Raw genomic sequence first — 21,048 nt, 5'->3', positions numbered from 1 at the left:
GTTGCTTTACCAGTATCCTTCTTGTCCTGATAGGTTGTTTGGTTTCTAGTTGGTTTAGATAATGATGATCTGGTATGCTCTGATATGTTTGGGTTAGGGAATTGGCTTATTCATGGTACTCATATTCATGTTCAGTCAATTGGTTTTGATTTGGTGATCGGATGCTATCTTGTATGCTGGAAAGCTTGGTTTGTTGTTCCGGTGAGGGTTTCACCGACAGAGATTTGTTGAAGATCTTTGATGATATGCATAAGTGGTGTTGGTCTGGCTTCTAGTTGAGATTTGGGTTGTTGATGGTGATCATGTTTGAGACTTGGTTGATTGGGATCATTTCTTTAGCATGTGTGGACCTATATTGGGTCCCAGTATTATCTAGGTTATGGACCAGCTTAATGTAACATGTGGATTGGACTTCTTGATGTGTTTCTGGGATGTCTTATGGGTTGGATATTATATTTTGGTCTCAAGTCGACATGTTTTTTAATTATGTAATTTTTTTATTGTCTGGTAGCCGACCTTATTGTTTGTGGTTGAAGGCTTGTATATATATGATGTAGGATCTTATTGTAGATCATATGTGAGGATGTATATGTGCGAATAATGTAATAATAATTTAGGCAGAGGATTTGGTCAATCATTGGTGATCAAGTTGGATTTATGTAAGAGGAATTAGTCCTCCAGTATTGAGCCTAACCAGAACTATACTTAGGCATAGGAAATGCTATCTTTGCAGTTCATTCTTTCCTATGGATTGTAGTCTGGATTTCTATGTAGTCAGTGAGACACCTTTTGTGATGAGAAGTGTTCTCTAAGCTATTGGTCTTCCTACAAGTGTAGATCCCTCAATTGTAATCACATACTTACTGTAGAAGTATTATCTGACTATGGGTAGGCTTCCCACTGTGGTTTTTCCCTTTACTAGGTTTTCCATGTATAAATATTGGTGTCATGTGGATGGTATTTATTATCTAATTGTTGTTTATTATTAATTGGTTTATGCATTCTGGTATTGATCTTTTGGGTTCCGATATTAAAGTTTTAATTTCTTAAGGTTCTGGTAATATGGTGACAACTTATTCACCCCCCCTTCGCAGTTGTCTTCCAGTTATTTGAACTATCTAACAATTTGTGCTAATAATAATGCTCTCCTAGAATTACTTCCTAATATATGACCGGGATTTATCTTAATGGGGAGACATATTTTGGTAGTCAGATCAATTCCCTTAGTTGCAAAAATGAAAAAAAATAAAAAATTAGAAGTCCCTTTGTTGAAAACCTTTCTAAGGCACTTTTAGACACAAAAAAAGTAAAAACAAATGATGCATATTCTAATGAAAACCTAGATCCGGTGCTAGAGGATGAGGGACTTGACCTCCCTACAATGGTTCGCCCACATCAAGAAAAATCACCTCTACTCATTAAGGAAACAAACACCATCAACATGGGAACAAAAGATACTCCAAAGAATGTGCTTATCTCCAAATCTCTAATGGATCAAGAAAAATAGAACTTCATAGATTTCCTAGAAGAAACAAAAATCAACTTCACTTGGTCATATCCTGACATGCTATGCCTTGATCTCGAATTGGTAGTACACAATCTTGTAGTCTGACCAAATGCCAAACTTGTCAAACAAAAGCTATGTAAGATGCATCCACAAATTTCCCTCCTGGTCAAAGAAGAAATTCAAAGATGTTGGATGTCGATTTCATCAAACCCATTGATTCTCCTGAATAGGTTTCAAATATTGTGCTTGTTGGTAAACCTTCTAGGGGCATAAGAATCTATATAGACTTTAGAGACCTTAATAAAGGTGATTTTCCTTTGCCCAACATATACTCGATAGTAGAATTGACAGTTGAACATGAGATTCTCTCCTTGATGGATGGATTCTCGGGATATAATCAAATTAGGATTACTGAACAAGATCAACATAAAATTGCATTCACTACACCTTGGGGTACATTATGCTATCAAGTCATGCCCTTTAGTCTAAATAATACAGAAGCTACATATCAGAGAGAGATGAACACAATCTTCCATGACCTTTTTCATAATATAATGGAAGATTATGTGGATGATTTACTAGGAAAATAAAAAACAAGAGATGAGAACATTCTGATCTTAAAGAAAATGTTTGAGAGACTTGAGAAGTATAAGCTGCGTTTAAATCCTAAGAAATACATCTTTGGGGTTACATCAGGAAAACTCCTAGTCTCCTATAGAGGCATAGAGGTGGACCCCAAAAAAGTGAAAGCTATAATGGAAATGCCTCCTCCCAAGACACTCAGACATCTTCACAGCCTTAAAGGGAAACTTAAATCAATTCACAAATTCATTGCATAGTTGGCAGATAAGTGTCACCCATTCGCACATCTCCTGCTTAAGGACACCAAATTCATGTGGGTCTACCTTTGTCAAAAGGCCTTTGATAAAATAAAAGAATATTTAGTTTCTCCTCTAGTCCTAACACCCATGACTCCAAGCCAACCACTCCTTTTGAACATATTAGCAACCATAGTGGCACTAGGGGCATTATTAGCACAGACAGATGACCAAGTAAAGGAGCATGCAATTTACTACATCATTCGCACTCTTGTAGGCTATGAAATTAATTACACTTTGATAGAAAGAGTAGGCCTTACATTGGTTTTTAGCACATAGAAACTGTGACACTATATGATCAACAATAAGACTAAATTGATAGCAAAGGTTGATCCTCTAAAGTACTTGAATTCTAAAGTTTCCCTCATAGGACACACAACAAAATAGGTCATTCTCATGAGTGAATTTGACATTGAGTATGTGGACTAGAAGGCAATCAAAGGACAAGTCATATCTGATCAATTGGTTGATTCTCTCCTACAAGGTGATCACCCCCTTATCACAAAATTCCTTGATGATTCCATCATGACTATCATGACATCAACAAAATGGTAGTTATACTTTGATGGTTCTGATATTCCTGAAAATGACTATGCAAATTTTTGGTGTCCCTGTCAAAATTTTAGTCATTCTCAATTAATGATGACCTCTATTCTTACCCTCAAGCTCTAGGGTTTAAGGTTTGTGTGTTTCTGGATAAGTCTTTTGTTAAAAACCCATAGCCTGTTATGTTTCTTCATAACCTATTTCACTTAAAGATGAGGGTCTTTTTCATCATCAAGGGGACTTGGTCTTTTTTCCTAGGCATTATTTCTTATGGTGGTCATTTGAAATTTTCCTAAGTCTACATCTTTTTCACTATGGTCTAGCCCCCTTTAATATGTTAGCAGGTTTTTTTTTCCCTAAATCTGGCCTAAATATTCAGGCTAATGTCTCTATGATTAATTATAAAAAAACTAAAGGTTCCATAATTCTGCACTTGCATCAAGTGGACAATGATGTTTTAACACAATCAAGAAGATGCACGAAGGATAGCGGTCAATGTTAAGCAGTTGTTGTAGCTAGTTTGTAAAGAGAGAATGGATCTTATGGCCTTCATGATCTTGTGAAGGAAGATGCAGGGAAGTTAAGGACCGTGACATCACAAGATGATGCCACATGTCCTAGGCAAACCAAGAAGGTTTGATAGTGGGGTTGCTAACAGAATTGAGTTGGAAGATGATTGGACGATGCTCAGTTAGACCTTTTGTGGACCCGTTTGCCATAGTGGAAGGCCAATATCATATTGACTGATGGTGATCGCCCGATGTGCCATATTGAACAAAATCTATAGTGGACAAAGAATGTATTTCAAAGTAGAGGTGATTAAGACTGTTTATTGTCACTCACAAAGGAAAATAAGGGTAGGAGGAAATAATATTATCGACATAAGCTGAATAGAGACAAGTCGAGACATGTGGATGACGATTGATTTTCAAGAAACCTGTTCTAAATGTTGTTTTATGGGTCAAAGTGAATTGGCAAGCAATGCTTGCAAATTTTTTGTTAGCAAGTTCCATCACCATGACAATGAGAAATTGAAATTTCCAAAGGCATAAGGGGATAAGGATGATTTTTCAGTTGGTAATGAAGTGATCAAGGACCTATCAACAACATCATAGGTTGCTTATTGACAGGGATTCTCACAAAAAGGTAAGAATCAAGAAACTATCACTGAGAAATTTTCAAAAGGATAAGGACTCCATATCCAAAAAAAAAGAGATTCTAAAACAAAAGTTGTGTAGTGAAGAAAATAATGTGACCAAAATAAAATCATTCACGTAGGATGAGCTTTGTCAGAAGGCAACAGATTGACAATTTGAAATGTGATGGTGTCCTAGATTTGAAGGATATGATTTCATAAGTTTATTTGCTGACAGGATGAGTAGAAAGCAATGAAGTGATAATTATTCATGCATGAGCATCACCAAGTGAGATAGTTTTGATTATAAATACTACTAAGTGGTGTTCTCAGTTGGAAGAAAGAACATAATTCTTACTATCTTCTAGAAAGGTTTCGAGATGATGAGAATGATTTTTTAGAAATATCATGCAAGGAGTTATAGTGAGCTCTGTGATACCAAATGCAAATCCTTCTTGAGTGAGTATGCCTATAGTCAGTGGAGCCTTGAAAGTTGGGAGGATGGTCAGTGGAGGCTTGAAATCCATTTTTCATTAGAACAAGCCTTGCATGACACATCCTCTACCTCTCCTATGCCACTGGTTGGTAGAGGGTTCTAGGAAGGGCCTCACAAAGGAACAGGAGAAAAACAAGGTGGGGGAGGAGGTAACAACCATTCATCTTTGTGACGACATGGAAGCTGTAATACCTTCCCTTCACTTTGTGTTCCTCTACGAGTCCCTTTTCCCACTTGCTCTGATTGTGGGCATGAAGGCTTGAGATCCTCTTCTATTTGAGGGGTGACTTTACTTCTTGTTGGGATCTAAACCCTCTTCTTGAAGGGAAATTCTCTATAGAACAAAATGATGCATCTCACGGTCCTTGTGGAGGCATCAAGGGTGATAGTGGCATGGCTCAAAAGGTTTTGTTTCTACCAAAATGTAGTTAGGAATTTTTTCTCTATCTCATCATGAAGTGCTGGTATGGACATGTTTTTTTTGGGAGATTGTGAAGAATCGCAAGCGGTCTTGTAGGCTTGTGACAAGTGTCTCCTCTGGCCCAAATCTTGGTTTCTCCCTTGAGTCTATAAAAGGGAATTCAAGGCCATGAGACAAGGTTGATAAATTTGGTTAGAAATCTTGTGTCTAAATCCTTGGTCATGTACAATAAATCTAGGTGAAATGAGTAGGCTGTAAAAGTCATTTACAAAGCAAATAAAATGGGTCTTGTGTCATATTTTTTATGAAGGTTCTTGAAGGATTTATATGTAAGATGATTTGTAACATAATATAGCTTGTTAAATGAATGAAAATATATTTCAAACCCATTTCTCTAGTGTGTAACTCTATTATTTTTTGAATGAGTAAAATCAAGGGTTTTCTCGTTCATTGCATTGTTATGGTATATGTATTTTCTATTTTTGCTTTGACCTAAGGGGATAATTATAGACTGATGGGGCTTATGCATGGATTCAAATAAGTACTTTGTGTTGGAATATGTAGATGAGATATATTGTAAGGCAGTATTATCTTAGATCCTAAGTTATTAGATTAAAGGTTCTATTATATTTTCATCCTACATTTTGCAATTTCAGTCACCCAATGGATAAGACACTGGTCATGGCTTGTAGATGTCTCCAATGATAGTTTTGTACTCATGACTCATTGACAACTCACTAAGAACTATGAATATCTAAACATATTTTCATTTTTGTGCATATTATTGCTTGTCAAAAACATCTCATACTCGAAAGAAGGTCGAGGATCACTGAGAGCCAACCACTCTATAGAATTCTCCCTCTTTGTTGAGCCCTCCTAAGAATGAGATCTTCTACTTTGTTCTAATGTCACTCGCAAGTATGGTGCAGAGATTGCGAGTGCATTAAGGGATCACCCTCTTGGGTTTTGCAGAGCCCAAAGTATAGAAGGATTAGCATAATCCTTCTCATATGTTGGTCCAAGCCCCTAAGTATTCTAAATAGTTGGAGATGGCTTCTCCATGCATGATTCAAGGGCTCGACTTGGTTTCTACCTCTGTTGTAGGGTAAAGCCCATTTTGGGGAACCAACAAAAATGGCGACTATGTTGGGGAAAGCATAGAGTCATGAGCTTGTAATGTTCTAGCTCCTTATCAAGTGAGTCAATTATCATGAATGTTACCTGAAAAATATGTTGCCATTCATCTTTCAGTGTAAGTTCTATGAATATTTGTCCATATTACATCATTATTCCATAACATAGCACAAATTATGAGTGGCGACTCTGAGATCTCTACACCAGTGTGCATTATATGAAGAAGAACTAAACAAGAATCACAAAACTTGTAGTAGAGATGATGAAGATTTGCAATCTTATGATGAAGTACCTTGACAAGTTGAGGAAAGAATTCACAGTACAAAATAAGAAGAGGTGCAGTGCAGAATAAACCTAACCTAAGAAGAAATTCCAATTGTTCAAATATTTGTCCTGTACAAGGAGGTGGCGAATCTATCAAAAGAACCTAATGATGATGTGAAGATAGTTTCAGATCTATCATTGATGCAAGCCAGAAAGTTGATTTTCAACCACTACAATACCTCTAGGTATTTTGATTTTCATGAGTCAAATGTAAATCAGTTGTAGAAATTGTTTCCCTATTGAGTGATTTAAGCACTAAGAAAGGGATGGTAGTAATATTTCTACATACTTTAGAGATATAATTCTTAGATTTTGTGTTGAGATATGCATTGACTTGTAGAAAAAATGTATTGTTTACCTATACATCCTCAAGAAATGTAAACATGCAACATATAAATCCCTTGTCAAGTTGCAGCAAAATGTTCTTTGCTAAAAGATATAAACCTTCAATGTGGAAAGATGGTGAATGATGGATCAAGAGGAAAACTACCCTTTCCCTCCAAGGAGAGATGAGAGTTTCACTATTGATTACCCTTCAAACACTTTTCACCAAATTACATTTGGAAGAGGAGAGGAGAATTCACTAGATTCAACCCTCAAAGATGAAGATTGAATTATGAATGAAATGGAAATGATAAGTTGATCCCCTCTTCCTTATTTGAAATGAAAAGGAATTGATTGAATTATGTAGTGCAAAAGCAACAAAGAACTGATTATAACTTGAGATTGGAATATGGGATGAAGATGTGGACTTGGATCTAGTAGTAATATGTTGAGACCAAGTCACCCTGCAAATTTGAGGAAAAGTCACTCGGACCGTGGCGGGAACATACACGGTCCTCTAAAAAATCCATGAAACAAAAAGGGTTTTTTTGCCTTTGCAAATGGACCCTGAATCTAAAAGTACAACAATGCACCTACAACCTACACATAGAAAAGAGAGGAAAATGGTTTGGGATTGGGGGTTTGCCTTTAGGTCAAACCCCAATTTTGGAATTAACCAAGTAATGAAAGACTGAATTGTAAATTACCTCAAGGGAGGTTGTGGTAGCAATTTTGATAGAAATGCTTGTATAGAATTGAATGTTGGAATAAATCTCATCTTCAATGGTTGAATCCTTAACTTGAATGCAACACCTAGTCTTGAAGGGAGACTTGAGAATGCTCAATGTTGGAAAAGAATGCTTGAATGCTATTGAATGCTTGATCACTTTTGCAACTTGAATTTATCCAAATTAGACCTATCCAACCTATGAAAATGAGAGGATTGCCCCTTAAATATATGTTAGTGGATTTTATTTTTGTCATAGGCTGATATCGGGGAGTTTCTCACCCAATACACAACCAACAATGCAACCCTAGGAAGGGTCTTGCCCCAAAATAGGGTAGGGACAGGTATGCCACACCCCTATCCTAGGAGGACAAGGGTGCCATGCCCCTATCCAAGGGGGTCAATGGCACCATGCCCTTTTCCAAGGGGAGACAATGGTGCCACGCCCCTATCCTACCCCTTTCTCCAGGGTAGAGTGTGGATGGGGCAATGTAGAGGCTGAGAAAGAAGTTGTTTTTGAGGGTTGATAAATCTCCAGTCTTTGATTAGGCTAGATGATTCAATCTCGGGTGCATGAGGACCCTAATGCAATAAAAAATTGCTAGGGTCACAATTTTATGATACTACATTTACTCCCACTTAAGCAGGAGTATAAACGTATGCCAATACTACCGATAAAGTACAAGGAAACAAGATTGAAAGACTTTTACCACATCAAGGAGGCAAGATGCACCAAGCCCCCAGTGGACTTAGGATCTTACGACTTTGATTGAAAAAGTAAAAGGGAGGATCGAGAAGGGAATAACCATGACTACAAGTAGAAAAGTTCCCTTCACTATGAGTCATGAAAGCAAGGATACCAAATATTACAAAGAAAAACAAAGTTCACTAAGTAATTCTAAGTATGAAAGAAGGAAAATATGAGTGGAGTGTATGCCCCCACATTAAATCTAGCACACACGCCTTATCGAGAGTGATATCCTTAAGGTAGGATACACCCAAGAAAGAGAGAAGAGAGGGAACACATTATCAAAAGGATTTAGCCCCCAATAGATGACCAAACCCAAGGATAATGAACATAAAACATGAGGTAGTGTCACTTTCCTTGGGGTTAGTATGTTGTATGATAACTCATGTATATCCTGTATGTATGCATATAATAATCATCATTCCCCAAAGAAGGACACTACCTTAGAAGAAAGGGAAGAGAGGATGTCTTTTGAGTCAACATTAAAGACACAAGGAAAAGATCTCAATACTTTGCATCATCTGCAAGTAGACATTAAGGGAACAATAGAAGAATAGGGATACATATAGAAGAATGGTCATAAAGGAGAAAGAAAGGAGAGAGAGAAAGATCTACAATGCTAATATTACTAATCTAGCATGGCGTCCGCCTCTCGATCTTGCTGATCACTATTTTAGGAAGGCAAGCAACACGCCAGAGTAGCGATATCGAGCATAGCAGATGGAGCTATCACAAGATCCAAACAAGGACTATGCTCATGTTGTAAGTCACTTTATTCGATTTTAGGAGTTAGGATTAGGGTTTGTGTAAACTCATCCAATAAATTCTTATCCACATCAACATACTCATACTCACTATCAGAAGCATTAGGAATTGTATTTCCATTATGAATAACATTTTCACCCATTTCTTCATCAAAGTTTAGAAAAAGAGGAGCCATAACATGATAGGAGTAAAATTATCACATGTTTTGTACAACTTATGATTTGGAGATATAGGTTGAACATCTTTCTTAGGAGAAAAGGGAATCATGTCAACTGTCGAAGTCTGAGGAGATTGATTATTTGAGGGATAGCTTCATGAGATCAAACATGATGTCTTCGTCAGTGTTCTCTCACACAATGATTCCATCGAGTCTGAGTGGAAGGTTGAGAAGGAGGAGGAACACTTGGAAAAGTAGGAATGTTTCTCTACTTGATAGTGAAAGGTTTAGGTTGAGGTCTTTTTGGTTGAACAATAGGAGAAGCAGGCCTCTTCTCTCAATAAGAAGAAGGAGGTGGAACTGCACAATAGAAAGGAGGAATATTAGGTGTAGGAAGGAGACTAGGCCCATCATGAGGAGGAGGTATAGGTATAACCTTAGGAAGAATATTATTGTTTTCCTTAAGAGAAGGCAAAGTCACATCCATAGGGAGAGGTGGATGATCTTCCTTAGGAGGGATATTATTTCTATCCATGAGGGGAAGGACCTCATCTTGAAGAATAATAGGAATGCCAAGTGTTGGGGATCTAGGTTGACTTAAGGATAAGATCATATCATTCTTCCATTTTTAATAAGATTGAAAAAGAGCATCGCTCCTTGATGGAAGAGGTTGAAATTGTTTAGGCCAAAAGGGATCAATAAGAACACCGAGGCTTCTTTTGGATGGACAAAATAAGGTATGGTTCATGGTTATGATTTCTCCATTGTGAGGAAATTTTAGACATGTGTAGATTGGAGAAGCAATAGCCTTCATGGAAGATAGCCAAGGATAGCCCAACTTCACACAAAATTTCTTAGAAAAAGGTATGATAACAAAGTCAACATCCATGGATTTAGTATGAACTTCAATAGGAAGGGTGATAGTGTTAGGATTCCCACAGATACTGAGAGGGGGGGTGAATCAGTATCTAACCGGTGAATAGAATTTCTCAATTTAAAACATGCAGAACATATAACAGTGTACCCGTATACAAGAAATAATGTAGTAAACAAAAAGGAAAGCAACCACATAAGAAACACACCATAACACAATGATTTAACAAGGAAACCCAGTGTGGGAAAAACTTCAATGGGGGATTTGTGACCCACAATATTTTCTTACTGGCCAATAAGAGAATATTACTTACAAAAGGGGGCCCTGCACATGCAGGAAGGCCAAGTGCCTAGAGCTCACTGCTCAAATGGAAGTCTCACTGACTTACAATGTGGATTATATAAATCCAATAACTTGTACTGCTTTACAATAGCATCTTCAATGCCAGATTTAGTACCGGTTTCTGCTCTGCTCTTTTTATATATATCCCTTAACCTATATTTTGCATAATAGGTCTACCTAATTTTGCCTCATTATCTTATCCTACTACTTACAAAATGTCCTACAATGACTTCTTATATATATAAGTCATTTTACAATGATATAAAGTTGGCTTACAAAGGTTTTCAAATAATAAACAAAATATAATATATCAAAAATCTTGTCGGCCTCTGTGCTGGTATACTTCCTTTCTCTATGTCGGTGTTGGTGTTCTGAGTGCCGGTGTAGAGTGTGTTCTACTGATGCCGGTGTAGTGCCTTGCCAGTGTCATAGGATTGTAAGGTTGCCATCAATGACAAAACCTTCAATCACCTTCAATGTCTCATTGGAGTGTTCATATGCCAGCAATCTCCCCCTTTGGCATTGATGGCAACACTCATGAGAAATTTCAAAAAGTGTTATCCAAAGATGTGTGTCCAAAAATGTTACCAAAAATGTGTGCTCCCCCTGAGCATATGATTCCTATGATGTTTTGAATTTTCTCATACCACTACTCCCCCTTTGGCATCAATGACAAAGGTTGTCAAGATGTCAGTAGAGTTTGTAGTTTCAACCTTGTAACTGAGCAGTTACAATTTGAAATAGATCTACCAAAATTAAGTTTATACTCTCCATAAACTTTTTACTATCTCTGATAGCTGTCTCTATCCTCTGGACTGTACCAGTGAGTTGTTGCAAGTGTTCTGTTAGTGTCCTCTATCCCTATACAAGTGCCTCAGATATCTCCTTCCGCATGAATACTAGATAGTCCAATCTTGGACTCAGTCTTAGCCTTAAACTTTTTGCCTTATCCACTATTCTCTCCTTTTCTCTTCCCAACTTTAGTATCTCATCCTCAAAATTTGTTATCTGCTGCTCAAAAATTGATAGTGTATCTGGTGAGTTAACAAAATTATATGCAAGTTTATTTATCTCATCCTATATCTTGCTCATCTTCTTATCTGTGTCTATTGTCAAAAATTTTGTCTTGCAAGTATCTTTGTATAGGGTTTTTAACTCCTTCAAAGAGTTGCAAAGTTCTGATAGAAGTGTGTCAAAATCTCTGGTACACTTCTTTACCTGATCTTCAAAGAATTTTTGTTTTTCCATTTCCAATTTATCCTTCAATGCCTCTTCCTCAATTGTCACTATGTTTTCATTGATATATTTAGACAAAGTTTCAATTTGACTCAATGAATCTTTATTGTCTATGTTATAGTTAGGAGCTAATCTCTTCAAAATTGGAATTGTATCATCTATAGCCTTATAGGCTTGAGAACTGCAATTTGTTATCCTCTTAATTGAATCTAAGAGTACTTCAGTCACATTTGTTGCTTTAAAACCTACTATTGATGAAACTACATTCTGAATACTGCCGATGGTGGAAGTAACCAAGCTTGTATTGACCTCTGGTAGGTCTGTTTGTGTTTGCATTTCCTTAAGAAATGGTTTATCTACTTCTCTAGTTGTTGGTTTCCTTGTTTCCACATGACTCTATTCTTGTTTCTGTTTTGGAGCCTGATGCTCAGTTTGTGTCTCTGATGATGTTTTAGTTTGTTGCCTTGTTTGTTGCTTTATTTTCTGCTCTATCTCAGTCTAGGTCTGAGTATCTACCTGTTCCCCTATGTTATCATCTATTAGTTTCTTTTGAGTGTTATCAGTCTGCTTAGCTACTGGTGGCTCACTAGCCATTTCAATCTTACCAGTTGTATCTTGGTCTAGCACAATGTTGATCTTTTGTGTATCAACATTTACTATATATAAGACTTTAGGATTAGGATTGATATCCTCTACATCCATACTTTCAACTGCCGATTGATCTTCTATAGTTGTTGTTGTTGTTATTATTGGTGGAGTAATCAAATGAGGTGGGGGTAAGTTGACTTTGACTTTGATACTAGGTGGTCCACCAACTATACCTTTACCCTTGTCTTTTACCTTTTGATATACCTTTATTGGTTTGGGGCTCATGCATTCTCCCTATTTTTCTTTTTCTACTAGGAATATGTCCCATGCATTCTCTGTTTCCTCATTCACCTCATTTACTCTTCCAACCATTAATGCAATGTGTCGGTGTGTAGTAGAAAAGACTGACCGGTTGGCTTCAACAACTAAATCATCAATTTTCTTGGGTGAGTTCACTGGGTATACAACAAGTAGCTTTTCTATCTTGATTTTCTTGTCAAGTTCTACTACTGCTAGTCTCCTTGCTTCTAACCTTTTGAACAATTATTCAGGTAATTCATCTACCACTTCCAACAAAAATTTCTTATACATATCCATATGTGAAATGACACTGTTTTCTATTTGTTCTTTTTCATCTGCAATAAAAGTTTCATACATTTTCTTTACATTCTTTAGCTTGCCTTCCTTTGTAATTTCATTTAGTAGTTTGTCTAGAGGGGCCATGTCCTAATGAGTCCTCTTCTTCTTCTTAGGTGTCAACTTCTTCTTGGGTGTAGTTTTCTTTACTAGAGATCTCACTGCTTGTTGTTTCTGTCTTGTCCTCCTAAGTGAGGGTGTGGTTGCTGGTGAGGGGTCTCTTTTTCTTTCAACTCTTTTGAAAGTTGTAGGCATGTCATTCTCTGAAGATGTACCTACCGGTGATAGGTGAGTTTCAGGTTGTTGAGCTGCTAACTCATCCTCAGTGATGTCGGTTTTCTTAAGTACATCTTCTTTTATTGCCTTTGCCTATCTAGATCCTCTTCTCACAACTACTTCTACCTTTTTCACTCTCTTTTGGGATTGTATTTGACTCTCTATGGTCTCAACATTACCAAATATTTCTTCCTCTGGTTCCCTGGGTGCTTCCAGAAGTGCTTTAGCATATGTTTCAATGATAAGGTCATCTGTTTCATAACCCATTTCTATTACCCAAATTTTCCTAGGGATGATTGCTTCCATCCAGATCTCATCCTTCTTAATCACAAAATAGATTTCCTTCTTGTATTTTTCAACCATCTTTTGTGATAGTTTGATTCTCTTCTTCATTTAGGCCTTAAATGCTTGAAAATAGTCATTTATATTCTGTTCCTTATCTTCTCCCATATTATTGAATAGTTCTGTCAGTTGTTTACCTACCAATATATCAAATCCAAGCTCTTTGTAGCCTATACCAGGAACTTGTTTGGTTATATGTAGCATTAGGCATACTAATAGATTTCCAAACCTAAAAGTTCCTTTCTTATCTTTCTTGATCTTTTCAAGGTTGTCAATTAATTCATCCTTCAACCACTCACATACATCAATATTTACATTATCAGTGATCATGTCATAAGCACTTTTAATGCACAAACTTGAAACTAAGTTGAGTTGGTTTGCAAGAGTTGCCTTATACCCTAATATCATGCTGACAAACCTTATATTGGTGTTGGTTACATCATTTACTCTTAAGGACCTTTTATCGGATGTAGCACTAGTTAAGCTAGCAACTAGGTCATTTGAGACCTTCTTGGTTTTGTCTGGTCTCTTACCGGTTGAGGGTAACCCTGTCACTGCTTTGACAGCTTCTTTGGTAATTTTGTGGATTGCATCTAGCCAGAAAAATTCTCCATGAACCCTACTTAAAACTATCCTAATCACATCCTTTGGGAATTCAGGAATGCTAAGGATCTCTGTAAATCCTAGGGTTTCAATAATTTTATGTTCATCTTTCACATTACTGGAAGAATCACATATGATGGATTTAAACATGGTTTTAATGTCTTCATTACCTAATTCCTCTATGTTGCAATGGATGTAAATTTTGGGGTTTTCAGCATAAACAACTCCTTTAGGAATTTTGGAAAAAGCACCTATTGTATCATCTTTCTTTGCTACTTTGGGAACTAGTTGAAAAATGGGCCTAGGGGGTTCTATAACCTTGACTATAGTAGGGTTTTCTATGTATTCAAGTGCAAAGGTGGATGCCATGATGTTAAATACCTTTTTCTGCCTTAGGATGGATGAGTGCTGAAATCCTTTTCTTCTTTGCTTTGAAATGCCTTTGCTCTGGAGATTTCACGCTCTTTGGGTGTTTGAATTCGTAGTGAAGTGAAATGGAGCTAAAACCACTAATTTATAATGTTTATTTCACCATCTACCACATTTAATGCATGTCGGTTAAGTAATTACTTAACATGTCTGCCGGTATAGAAGTGTCTTTCAACTTCTCATCTTTAACCGAGGGAATAATAGCACATGTGTCATTAGATTGCCAAACCCTCAAAGTAACTTTCTTCAATTCGATGAAGAACTTCTTGCCAGTGGAGCACTACTCTGTCCCGTCAATGGAGTAATACTATGTTCTACCGGTGGGGTGTTGATTGGTTCTACTAGTGGAGGAGTATTCCAAACATTTAGATCTACTTTTCTAATCCATTGTTTTGACAATTCTTGCTTGAATTCTTCAACTTTTTCATTCCCTTTCAAGCTAGGACTTTTGTTGTCTGCTGGTGATCCTTTGCTTCTATAGAATTTTGCAATATGCCCAATCTTGTTACATGAATAACAAGTTACATTATTTTTCTGAATAGCTTTGCCATAGCCTATGCCAGTTTGAGTTTTGCATTGATTAGATAAGTGTCCATATCTTCCACAAACATAACATCTTACATTCATTATGCAATTTTTAGAGTTATGACCAACTTTGTCGCATTTTGAACATTGACCGGTGGGTGTGTTGATGTTCTAATAATTTATAGATCTAAATTGATTTTCTCTATGACCATACTTATTACTATTAAAGCATTTTCCATTGAATTTATAAGCATTAGGTTGTCTTACCGGTTTGCTATGATCCTGAGTGATTGTAGTACCAGAGCTTTCACCAACTTCAAAACTAATCCCATTAGTGTCACCATTAGGTTTCTGATTTTTCAACAAGTTACCAAGTTCTTCTAAGCTTTTCTTGAATTTATCTTTGTGCTGATTTGTAGTATCCAATTCTCTTTCCAGAAATTCTTTTTGTCTCATGAGTTCATTTGAATCATTCTGAGTATGCATCAGATCTGTCTTTAATAGGTCATTTTCATAGCTAATTCTGGTGTTCTCATTTGCTGCATCACTTAATCTTCTAGTCAAATCTTCTTCATTCTTCTTTCTATCTTCAATTTCTTTGCAAAACCTCATAGTCATATCTTGCATTTCATTCTTTGTTGTCATGTTCTCTTGCTTCAACTTCCCTATCATATCATTTAGAGTTTCCTTTTCATCATTCTCAAATTGCATCTTTTCACAAAGTTCTCTTCTCTTGTTTCTTGCAATGGTGAGATTTTCTTGAAGTGCCTGAATGATATCCTAAGCTACCTTTAGATCATCTTCAAGTTTGATGTTTTTCAATTTCACTGTATCATAGTCTGAGAGAGCTGCTTCAAGTTGCTTCATCAAATTTTCCATCTCTACCAGTGTCAAGATCTTCCTCAAGCTATTAGGCTTCTGAAAATAGAGCACCAAGCTCTGATACCAATTGTTAGGATTCCCACAGATACTGAGAGGGGGGGGGTGAATTAGTATCTAATCGGTGAATAGAATTTCTCAATTTAAAACATGCAGAACATATTATAACAGTGTACCGGTATACAAGAAATAATGTAGTAAACAAAAATGAAAGCAACCACATAAGAAACACACCATAACACAATGATTTAATGAGGAAACCCGGTGTGGGAAAAACCTCAGTGGGATTTGTGACCCACAATATTTTCTTACTGGCCAATAAGAGAATATTACTTACAAAAGGGGGGCCTGCACATGCAGGAAGGCCAAGTGCCTAGAGCTCACTACTCAAATGGAAGTCTCACTAACTTACAATGTGGATTATACAAATCCAGTAACTTGCACTACTTTACAATAGTATCTTCAATGCCAGATTCAATACCGATTTCTACTCTGCTCTTTTTATACATATCCCTTAACTTATATTTTGCATAATAGGTCTACCTAATTTCACCTCATTATCTTATCCTACTACTTACAAAATGTCCTACAATGACTTCTTATATATATAAGTCATTTTACAATGCTATCAAGTCGGCTTACAAACTTTTTCAAATACTAAACAAAATATAATATATCAAAAATCTTGTCGACCTCTGTGCCTGTATACTTCCTTTCTCTATGTCAGTGCCAGTGTTCTGAGTGCCGATGTAGAGTGTGTTTTGCTAATGCATGTGTAGTGGCTTGCCGGTGTCATAGGATTGTAAGGTTGCCATCAATGACAAAACATTCAATCACCTTCAATTTCTCATTGGAGTGTTCATATGCCAATAGATAGAGCCAATGGTAGGATAAGAGAAGCCATCAAATAACTTCACAACTACATTATAAGTATCATATATTGGTTTATGCAATGATAAAGTGAAAAGATATTCTTCATTTATGACATTAACCATGCAAGAGTGATCAATAAGGGCACCATGACAAGGGATATCCTTAACCTTCGCAACTATATATAAAGGGCCATCGAGTGCTCTAATGGTCTTGCTAGGGTCAAATGTAATACAAGGATCCTTAGGCATATCCTATTTTTCTACCATATTAACCAAGTTTGGAGCCATAGAAGTGAATTCTTCATAAGAGAGAGAATGAGGCATAATCTCAATAACGTTAGAGGTATGAGAAGGCAAGGGATCAGTGAAAATATTAAGATTTTGATTAGGAAGAGTTACTGATTTATTCCCTTTATCATTCACACCTACCACAGATATAGTATTATTATCAATCAAGTCTTAAACCTTATTCTTCAATGCAAAATATTTCTTAGTAGCATGACTAGGTTGATGATGAAATTGGCAAAAGGAGTTGTTATCAAAATAAGGGGATTCAAGTTTAAAAGGATCAATTTGTTTTATAGGAGGAAGTTTGGTAACATTTTTGTGCAACAACTGAGATAATACTATGTAAAGTTTCATTCAAGGAAGTAAATTGTCTTTCTCTTTGGAAAAATTTAGAAATAGAAGGCACATCTATTGTAGCATTCACATTGTTGTTATTGATTGTATCATTGAACTTGATGAAGCTTTTTGTTGGTTTGAACTTTGCAAATGGTTGTTGAACACTCTCCCCCTTATCACTCAGAGCCATTGGAGTAGATTGCTCTGTTTGACTCACAACCAGTTGATAATTGTGGAGTGTTGCGCACAACTGCGGAAAGGAAGTAAACTCAGATAAAAGAAGCTTTTCCCTAATATATTTTTGTAAATTAGAAATGAAAATTCTTTGAATATAATTGTCAGGTACATGAAAATAAATTTGAGCACACAAATGCTTATATCCACCAATGAAATCAACCACTTTTTCTTTAACACCTTGTTTACAATGCATTAAATCAGTCAAAGTGATTTTAGGACCAATTGTTGTTTTGAAATTGTTGGATGAAAGAATTTTCTAGTTTTTGCAAAGAAGTGATGGAATAAGAAGGAAAAGTGCAATACCATTGTAAAGCTTTATCTCTTAATGTTCTTGTAAATAGTTTTGCAAACAATTGTTGATCATAAGCAAAATTAGTACACAAGGTTTGAAATGTTTTGACATGCGTAAGAGGATCACCTTTTCCATTATCGAGTTCCAATTGAGGGATCTCAACATGTTTAGGTGGAATGACTTTAACAATATCAAGAGAAAGTGGGCTCGCAACATCAAAGGTGGGCACACTAAACTTGGATTGACTCATAGAAGCAATTTGTTCTTGTAAGGGAGACACGGTTTGAGCAAGATTGTTAATTGTCATTTTGGTAGAAGAATGGAGGTTAGACATAGGTGATTGGGAAGGTGGTGTGATATTATTGAAAGAAGGCATGGACTAAGAATAAGGTGGTGGGACATTATGATAAGTAAGCATAGGTGATGATTGGGTAGGAAAAGGGACACTTAAAGGAGGAACAAAGTTGTTGAAGGAATTTCCCCCTTGTGTCACATTGATTGGTTGAGGAATAATAAGAACACTCATGGAAGACATAGGTAAAGATGGAGGATTAAATGAAGAAGGGGGATTGCCCCCATGACCAATGGTTGTAGGAACAACATTTTGAGTGTAAGTAGCCATGATGTTGGAGGTAAAAGTAGGAATACTAGTCATAAGAGTAGTCAAAGGAAAAGAAGGATTGACTTGTGTTGAGGGTTGTGAATAACCTAGGGTTTCGGCACAACTCTTGATAGGCATGACTTTAGAATCAACAATATGTAAACTGCCACACAATATATCAATTCTATTCTTATCACTTTGAATCATATTATTAAGGCCTTGAATTAATGGAAGAGCTTCACTATTAGGGTACTCTTGGGACATCCATTGTTGAAAGTTATCAAATTGATTGTCCAATGTGGAAACTTGTGTTGGCATATGGACACTCCAATGAGACATTGAAAGTGATTGAAGGTTTTGTCATTGATGGCAACCTTACAATCCTATGGCACCGGCAAGGCACCTCACCAGCATCAGCAGAACACACTCAGTACACCGACACCGGCACAGAGATAGGAAGTATACCGGCATAGAGGCCGACATGATTTTGTTATAATATATTTTGTTTATTATTTAATAAACTTTGTAGGCCGACTCAATATCATTGTAAAATGACTTATATATATAAGAAGTCATTGTAGGACATTTTGTAAGATGAAGAAAAATATAATGAGGTGAAATTAGACAGACCTATTATGTGAAATATAGGTTAAGGGGTATATGTAAAGAACATAGTAGAAACTAGTACTGAATCTAGCATTGAAGATGCTATTGTAAAGTAGTACAAGATATTGGATTTGTATAATCCACATTATAAGTCAGTGAGACTTCCCATTGAGCAGTGAGCTCTAGGCAAGTGGCCTTCCTGCATGTGCAGGCCCCTATTGTAAGTAATATTCTCTTATTGGCCAATAAGATAATATTGTGGGTCACAAATCCCATCGAGGTTTTTCCCACACTGGGTTTCCTCGTTAAATCATTGTGTTATGGTGTGTTTCTTATGTGGTTACTTTCATTTTTGTTTATTGCATTATTTCTTGCATACTGGTACACTGTTATAATATGTTCTGCATGTCTTAAGTAATAAATTCCAATCACCGGTTAGATACTGGTTCACCCCCCCCTCTCAGTATCTATGGGAATCCTAACAATTGGTATTAGAGCTTGGTCCTCTATTTTAGAAGCCTAACAACTTGAGGAAGATCTTGACACTGGTAAAGATGGAAAATTTAATGAAGCAACTTGAAGTAGCTCTCTCAGACTATGATATGAAGAAATTGAAAAACATCAAACTTGAAGATGATCTAAAGGCAACTCAAGCTATCATTCAGGCACTTCAAGAAAATCTCACCATTGCAAGAAACAAGAGATGAGAACTTTGTGAAAAGATGCAATTTGAGAATGATGAAAAGGAAACTCTAAATGATATGATAGGAAAGTTGAAGCAAGAGAACATGATAACAAAGAATGAGATGCAGGATATGACTATGAGATTTTGCAAAGAAATTGAAGATAGGAAGAAGAATGAAGAAGAATTTACTAGAAGACGAAGTGATGCAGTAAATGAGAACACAAGACTTAGCTATGAAAATGACCTATTAAAGATAGATCCGATGCATACACAAAATGACTCAAATGAACTAATGAGACAGAAAGAGATGTTACAAAGAGAACGGGATATTGCAAATCAACACAAAGATAAATTCAAGAAAAGCTCAGAGGAACTTGGTGATACTTGTGGAATTGGCTTTGAAGTTGGTGAAAGCTCTGGTACTGCAAATACTCAGGATCACAACAAACCGGTAAGACAACCTAATGCTTATAAATTCAATGGTAAATGCTTCAATTGTAATAAGTATGGGCATAGAGAAAACCAATATAGATCTAGAAGTTATTAGAACATCAACACACCCACTGGTCAATGTTCAAAATGCAACAAGGTTGGTCACAACTCTGAAAATTATAGAATTAATGTGAGATGTTATGTTTGTGGAAGATATGGACACTTATCTAATCAATGCAGAACACAAACTGGCATAGGTTATAGCAAAGCTATTTAGAAAAACAATGTAACTTGTTATGCATGTAACAAGATTGGGCATATTGCAAAATTCTGTAGAAGCAAAGGAACACTGATAGACAACAAAGGTACTAGATTGAAAGGGAAAGAAAAAGTTGAAGAGGTAAAGTAGGAATTCTCAAAATAATGGATTAGAAAAGTAGATCTAAATGTTGGGAATACTCCTCCACCGGTAGAATCAATTAACACCCCACTGACAGAATAGAGTATTACTGCACTAACAGGACAAAGTAGTGCTCCATCAGTAGGAAGCTCTTCATCGAATTGAAGAAAGTTACTTTGAGGGTATGGCAATCTAATGACACGTGCTAATATTCCCTTGGTTAAAGATGAGAAGTTGAAAGATACTTCTATACCGGCAAACATGTTAAGTGATTATTTAACTGACATGCATTAAATGTGGTAGATGGCAAAGTAAACATTATAAGTTAGTGGTTTTAGCTCCATTTCACTTCACTGTGAATTCAAACACCCGAAGAGCACAAAATCTCCAGAGCAAAGGCATTTCAA

This window comes from Cryptomeria japonica, chromosome 6 (genome assembly GCF_030272615.1).
Source record: "Cryptomeria japonica chromosome 6, Sugi_1.0, whole genome shotgun sequence".
In the NCBI taxonomy this organism is placed as follows: Eukaryota; Viridiplantae; Streptophyta; class Pinopsida; order Cupressales; family Cupressaceae; genus Cryptomeria; species Cryptomeria japonica.
Note: the sequence above shows the minus strand (reverse complement) of the source record.